The sequence below is a fragment of the Aythya ferina genome, assembly GCF_964211825.1.
Source record: "Aythya ferina genome assembly, contig: HAP1_SCAFFOLD_145, whole genome shotgun sequence".
Taxonomy (NCBI): Eukaryota; Metazoa; Chordata; class Aves; order Anseriformes; family Anatidae; genus Aythya; species Aythya ferina.
In genome coordinates this window covers 283232-290933 of record NW_028181381.1, presented here as the reverse complement: position 1 = coordinate 290933, position 7702 = coordinate 283232, and the positions used below count along the sequence as shown (strand labels likewise).

Below are 7702 nucleotides of genomic sequence, written 5' to 3'. Positions count from 1 at the left end.
GGGTTAGGGTTTGGAGCGCCCTAAGTTTTTGGGCTAGGGCTTTGAGCATTCCTAACGTTTTGGGTTGGGTTTGGGTTTTGAGCATCCTAAGATTTTGTTAGGGGTTTTAGGCATAGGTCTTCAGGGTTTTAGTGTGGTAAATAGTTTGGGTTAGATCTGTAGGGGTTTCGAGGTTTTTTGGATGTTAGGGCTTGAGGCCTTTTTTGTAAGGGCGGTGAGGGTTCCAGTGAGTGCTGGTAAATGCAGTTCTCGAGCACTCAGTCTGTGATTGGCCATGCTGGCTGTGCGGGGAATGCTGGTAGGTGTAGTTTTCCGGCACTGGGAGGCCATGTTGTGTGCCCAGAGCATGCCGGGAGATGTAGTTCTCGGGACTCCGGACTTCCGGGAGGCCATGTTGCGTTCCCAGAGTATGCCGGGAAATGTAGTTTTCGGATTCGGGACTTCCGGGAGGCCATGTTGAATGCCCAGAGCATACCGGGAGATGTAGTTCTCGGGAACTAGGGTTAGGGTTAGGGGCTAGGGCTGGGGCTAGAGTTAGGGTTTCGGGTGAGGGTTGGGGTTGGGGGTTATTGTTAGGGTTAGTGGTTTAGGGTTAGGCTTAGAGGGTTATGGTTAGGGATAGGTTAGGGGTAGGTTTAGAGGGTTAGGGTAAGGGTTAGGGGTTAGGGGTTGGGACTGTGGTTAGGCTTAGGGTAAGGGTTAGGGTGAGGGTATTAGGGTTAGGGTTCGGGTTCAGATTAGGGTAAGGGTAAGGGTTAGGGTAAAGGTAAGTGTTAGGGTAAGGCTAAGGGTAAGGCTTAGGGTGAGGATAAGGTTTAGGGAAAGGGTTAGGTTTAGGGTAAGGGTAGGGTAAGGATTAGGGTAAGGGTAAGGATTAGGGTTAGGTTTAGGGTAAGAATAAGGGTAAGCTAATGGTTAGGATAAGGGTAAGGGTTAGGGTAAAGGTTTTCATTTGTTAAAGCTGAAACGCAGTATGCAATCTGGGACGTCACAGCCAGAGCTGCCTATGGCAAGGTGAGAGAGGAAAAGATGGAGCAGATGTTCTACTCCTAGTTTTTTCTTTATACGTAAATAAAAGTTTGAGCTAATTCCAGTTGGAAGAGTTCCAATTACTTGCTTGGTCATAATGTCTTTTAATATTGAAAGCTGCAGCAAAAGCATGGGGATTTTTGCTTCTAGAAACACCCTAGTTCTCTTGTCTGCACTATGCATGCTTTTGAGCTAAAACTGATTAAAAAATAAAAAGAAAAATCACACACGCACACACACAAAAAAAAACACCACAGCTGCTGCTGCTGCTCTCTTCCTACTTCCTTGTGCTTTGCCCCTACCCTTCCCAGGTGATTGGGTTTGGGTGCTAGTCGGGGCCAAATGGTATGTGAGTCCCAGGCATCCCCTCAGAGAGCTCATTCTGCTTGGGCTGCTCTTTGGGGTGTTTGTTTTTCCTTCGGTCAGTTGCAGGCTTCTTCAGGTGGATGAGAGTTTATGGACTGATGCGTTTCCAAGTAGCGAGGGGTACGCACATCTTTTTGAGGTAACAGCTAGTAGGATCTGTTAGAATAAACTAATGTAGTATTGATGCCTTTATTGCATGCAGTTCTTTATCAGGTGAGTAACTGTTGCGAGTAACTGAAGTCAATGTTACTTGGTGTGTTTGCTATGCAGTGCCTGTGCGGACTATTGCACGAGACACAGCTTTCTGACATCTGGCCCAGCAACTACTAAATAAGGGGAGGGGAGAAGCTGAAGAACGACCAAAGGACAAAGCCTGGGAGGAAGACTACGAGCCTTCAGTACGAGCGGCCCCCAGAGGGACCACCGGAGACTGATAACGCCTGCACCAGTGGGAGGGTTTGGATTCTGGGAACTAATTAGAATAACCCTGCCTTTTGTAGAAGTAGTAATGAATATGTATTAGCCTAGCAGCATAAAAACCAGCCGCCTGATGTAACTTGTGTGCGTCTTGGTGGAGCAGAGACTCCTGGCGCACCCAGCGCTGCTTGCTTACCTCTATTCCTTTAATAAATCATAAACATTAATTGTAAGCCTATTTGGGACTCGGTCATTTATTATAAGTGGGACCTCCCGATGGGTGGAAGCTGTCGGGATAGCTCGGGATGCTGAGGCGTGGTGCTGCAAGGAGGTTGGTGGTCGGTGGCGCCCTGGGGCAGGCCGAATTGGGAGGGGGCGAGGCGGCGGGTGGTCGGTGGCTTCTGTGGAAAAGGCGCCTGTATGGGGGGGCTGCGCATTCAGAGGAACCTTGACAGGCTGCAGATAGGGGCAGGCAGGAACCTTTTGAAGTTCAGGAGAGGGAAATGCCAAGCCCTACCCCTAGGGAGAAACACCTCTGTTTACCAGCACTGGCTAGCTCGATACTGAATAAGCATTTCTTCATGGAAGGGGTGCTTTGCTATTAGAACAGGCTGCCCGGGGGAAGTGGTAAGAGACCCGATCCTTAAAAGTATTGAAGAGACATGTGGACATAGCCCGGGAGTCCGGCCTCCGGCAGGGCGGGAGCTGGCTCTTCCGAGCCCCTGTGCTCCGGTCTTGTGCGACGCGTTTGCAAGCAGCACCGGGTGCCGGGTCCGACATCGGACGGTTCGGGGACGGCGATTCCGGGGCCGTCGGCTAGCGGGGGCCGGCTATGTCGTGTCCCGGGGATCCGACTTCAGGGGGCGTGGGGGCCGGCCGTGCAGTGAAGCGGGGGGCTGGCGTCCGCCGGCTTTCCAGAGAGCGGGCTTTCGGTGCCGTGCGGTTCGGTGGCCGGCCGTCCCGAAACGCTGGGCACCGGTCTTGTGCTAGACTCAGCGGGCTCCGGGGCCGAACTCGGCTTCTCGGGGCCGGCGGTCGCGGTGTCCAGGTGTCCCGCCTCGGGCGGCGCGGGGCCGGCTGTCCCTAGCAGCTGGGTTCCCAAGAGCTTCTGGGCTCCCAAGCGTCGCCCAAGAACGGATCCCAGAGAATCGGGACGGCCGGCCACACCGCTGCGACTAGCACAAGCGTCTCCCGACAACGGAGCCCAGGAGCTTGCGAGGGTCAGATTCCGCGCCCCGGGATAGAGAAACGGGGAGCGCGGGTCGGCCGGCCGCAGCTTCGCACGGGACCGAACCCCCTGTCTCCGGCACGGCCAGACCCCGAGCCGGCAGACAGCAGCCTCCCGCTTCACGGCACAGTCGGCCCCCAACCCGCCCGAGTTCTGATCGCCGGCACACGGGACAGCCGGCCGCGCCGCCCGAGGCCGGACACCTGGAGCCCGGGACCGCCGTCCCTGACAAAGCCAAAGTCGGACCCGGACCCCGGTGCGGCTAGCACACGCGTCGCCCAGGACCGCAGCCCAGGACCTCGGGACGGTCGCATCCCGCGCCTCCGGCAGGAGCTACCCGGGAGGGCAGGACGGCCTGCCGCAGCTCCGCGAGAGACCGAACCTGCTGGATTCCGGGACGGCCAGAGCCCGAGCCGGTGGGCAGCAGCCTCCCGCTTCACGGCTCGGCAGGCACCCACGTCGCCCGACTTCGGACCCACGGGACAGCCGGCACCCGCGCCGCCGGAGGCCGGACACACGGGCCTCGGGATCGCCGTCCCCGAACCGCACGAAGTCACACACGGTCTCCGGTGCGTCCAGCACACGCATCGCAAAGACCGGAGCCCAGATTATAGGATCAGCCAGCCCCGCGCCGCCCGAGGAAGGACCGGGAACCCGGTGCGCTTGGCACATGCGTCGCCCAAGAACGGCACCCAGGGCTGCGGGATGGTCGTGCGTCACGCAGCCCGAGTTCGGACCCCCGGAACACAGGACAACTGGCACCCGCGCCACCGGAGGACAGAATCCCGTGCCCCGGGATTGTGTTGTATTTTCTCCCCCTCCCTCTTTGAGGAGAGGGGGAGTGAGGGAGCGGTGTGGTGGAGCTCGGCTGCCCACCTGAGTAAAACCACCACTGTCCTTTTTGGCGCCCAACGTGGGGCTCGAGGGTTGAGATAACAGTAGTATTGATTGAAGTATTTACAACTAACATATTGGTTGTCATAATGCTCGGTTTTCTGGTAATACTTTTCTCTGTGGATATGTTGTATGTAGCCCACTCTCTGTTTTCTTTTTTCCTTTACATCCGATCGGAGAAAATGTTGAAGTCTGTGCTTGTTTTTTTAACATGTTGTGCTGTAACATACTGGCCTTCAGTTTGGTTTGGTATTCAAGCCCGGCATTGTTATCCTCCTGGTCTCCTGGAGATTATCTTATTGACAATATTAAGAATTACAGTGCCTTCTTTTTTGCCCCCAGCAGTCAATCAGTGAATAATATCGGGTGTGGTGTCTTCTACTTTTCTCCCTGTGGGCTAATTACAGCAGCCTTTCAGTATCTTGGATACCCCTGGTGAGATATTATCCTCCTCTTACTAGGTGTAGTGTTTGTCTTCTTCCCCAAGGCAAAGCAGTTTATTAAGAATATTATCCAAGGACCTGTCCCCAGACAAAGTTGTGGGTGGCAAGGTGTGGGGGGGGATTTGGGCAGGTACCTATCACGGTTTTCTCCTCCAATGGTTCTAAATTTCACCCCTGAACAAGTACAAAATCCAAGAAAGCTGGTAGAAAGATGTATGCCCTGACCCTGGCAATACTAGAGAACTCCGCCAGCTGGCTGCACTCTGCTGGGGTCTGGCTTACGCCTATCAGATGTCAATTAACATTGCCCAGCACCCTCAAGGGGATAGGGAGGTTCTTGAATTTGATGATGAGACAGCACACACTGTGATCACCCCAGAGGACCGACCATCTTTGGTATCAGTCGCCCCCGTAGTAAAGACAAAACAGTGGAAACGGAGATCAGGTCGTTTAGTAAGGGAAGGAGCGCCTCCTATGGATGAGGGAGAAGAGGAAAAGGCAAGCAGCTCTAAAGCAGCGTTATCATGGCAACATCACGAAGAAGAGACTGAAATCATAGATGAATCAGAAACTACTCGGTCTCTATCCTTGAGTGAGCTGCGAGAAATACGAAAAGCCTTTAGTCGCCGTCCAGGTGAGCACATCCTCACTTGGCTGCTTTGACACTGGGATAGTGGGGCCAATACCCAACAGCTAGAAGGCAACGAAGCCAAGCAGCTGGGATCCCACAAGCTTCTGGGAAGATTGAGAGGTACAATGGACTGTTAAAAACTATGCTGCGAGCATTGGGTGCTGCGACATGGAAACATTAGGATATAAACCTACCAGAGGCCACTTGGTTAGTTAACAACAGGGGGTCTGAAAGCCGTGCTGGTCCTGCTGAAACAAAACCCCTACACACTGTGGGAGAAGCTAAAGTCATTGTAGTGCATGTGGGGAAGTGGATGGGGAAGGCGGTGTGGGTTGCCCCTGCCATGGGAAAAGGCAAACCCACTCGTGGGATTGTCTTTGCCCAAGGTCCAGGGTAAACCTAGTGGGTGATGCAGAAAGATGGGGATATCAAGTGTGTGCCTCAAGGAGATTTAACACTGGGAGAAAATTAATCTGTCATCCAAGTTATGTGTTGTAGGAGGACACTGCAGAACCAATGAAAGGTCAACTTTGCAAGGAACCAGGCAAGTGCAACAGGGATGTGAGCTAAGCTGGTGCTGGTGTCAAGAAAACCAACTTCGCCTGCCCTGAGTGACCACTTTGACAGATGATGGTGAAACCATCAACAGTTTTTATGAGCATTTTGGGAAAAGACCTATAGAATAAAGAGAAGTACAGACATAAAAATGCTTCAATGGACAGAAAACTATGGTGATGAGACCATCTATATACTAAACTGTACCTGATTGTGACACAAATGTTATGGAATAAGGGGTGGAAGTTGTGTTGCGTCTGTCTGAGCTGGAGTCACCGTTTCCCTGCAGCAGCCCGCACAGTGCTGTACTCTGCACTCGTAGCTGGAACAACACTGAAATCACTCCAGTGTTGTGCCTATTGCTGCATAGTGCTGGCACAGCATCAGGACTCTTTCCAAGTCCCTAAGAGCCAGGCACGGGTGCCGGCTGTCCCGTGTTCCGGGGGTCCGAACTCGGGCTGCGTGACGCACGACCATCCCGCGGCCCTGGGCGCCGTTCTTGGGCGACGCATGTGCCAAGCGCACCGGGTTCCCGGTCCTTCCTCGGGCGGCGCGGGGCTGGCTGATCCTATAATCTGGGCTCCGGTCTTTGCGATGCGTGTGCTGGACGCACCGGAGACCGTGTGTGACTTCGTGCGGTTCGGGGACGGCGATGCCGAGGCCCGTGTGTCCGGCCTCCGGCGGCGCGGGTGCCGGCTGTCCCGTGGGTCCGAAGTCGGGCGACGTGGGTGCCTGCCGAGCCGTGAAGCGGGAGGCTGCTGCCCACCGGCTCGGGCTCTGGCCGTCCCGGAATCCAGCAGGTTCGGTCTCTCGCGGAGCTGCGGCAGGCCGTCCTGCCCTCCCGGGTAGCTCCTGCCGGAGGCGCGGGATGCGACCGTCCCGAGGTCCTAGGCTGCGGTCCTGGGCGACGCGTGTGCTAGCCGCACCGGGGTCCGGGTCCGACGTTGGCTTTGTCAGGGACGGCGGTCCCGGGCTCCAGGTGTCCGGCCTCGGGCGGCGCGGCCGGCTGTCCCGTGTGCCGGCGATCAGAACTCGGGCGGGTTGGGGGCCGACTGTGCCGTGAAGCGGGAGGCTGCTGTCTGCCGGCTCGGGGTCTGGCCGTGCCGGAGACAGGGGGTTCGGTCCCGTGCGAAGCTGCGGCCGGCCGACCCGCGCTCCCCGTTTCTCTATCCCGGGGCGCGGAATCTGACCCTCGCAAGCTCCTGGGCTCCGTTGTCGGGAGACGCTTGTGCTAGTCGCAGCGGTGTGGCCGGCCGTCCCGATTCTCTGGGATCCGTTCTTGGGCGACGCTTGGGAGCCCAGAAGCTCTTGGGAACCCAGCTGCTAGGGACAGCCGGCCCCGCGCCGCCCGAGGCGGGACACCTGGACACCGCGACCGCCGGCCCCGAGAAGCCGAGTTCGGCCCCGGAGCCCGCTGAGTCTAGCACAAGACCGGTGCCCAGCGTTTCGGGACGGCCGGCCACCGAACCGCACGGCACCGAAAGCCCGCTCTCTGGAAAGCCGGCGGACGCCAGCCCCCCGCTTCACTGCACGGCCGGCCCCCACGCCCCCTGAAGTCGGATCCCCGGGACACGACATAGCCGGCCCCCGCTAGCCGACGGCCCCGGAATCGCCGTCCCCGAACCGTCCGATGTCGGACCCGGCACCCGGTGCTGCTTGCAAACGCGTCGCACAAGACCGGAGCACAGGGGCTCGGAAGAGCCAGCTCCCGCCCTGCCGGAGGCCGGACTCCCGGGCTATGTCCACATGTCTCTTCAATACTTTCAAGGATCCGGTCTCTTACCACTTCCCCGGGCAGCCTGTTCTAATAGCAAAGCACCCCTTCCATGAAGAAATGCTTATTCAGTATCGAGCTAGCCAGTGCTGGTAAACAGAGGTGTTTCTCCCTAGGGGTAGGGCTTGGCATTTCCCTCTCCTGAACTTCAAAAGGTTCCTGCCTGCCCCTATCTGCAGCCTGTCAAGGTTCCTCTGAATGCGCAGCCCCCCCATACAAGCGCCTTTTCCACAGAAGCCACCGACCACCCGCCGCCTCGCCCCCTCCCAATTCGGCCTGCCCCAGGGCGCCACCGACCACCAACCTCCTTGCAGCACCACGCCTCAGCATCCCGAGCTATCCCGACAGCTTCCACCCATCGGGAG

General features: G+C 57.0%; 1 long non-coding RNA gene across 1 annotated transcript; it reads left to right on the top strand.

The window, feature by feature from the left end:
- The first annotated feature begins 1459 nt into the window (after positions 1-1459).
- On the top strand, positions 1460-2050 carry LOC311428808. The gene is made up of 2 exons (XR_014687897.1): positions 1460-1534; positions 1666-2050. It is a non-coding gene; the product is annotated as an uncharacterized lncRNA (long non-coding RNA).
- Positions 2051-7702: the final 5652 nt, after the last annotated feature.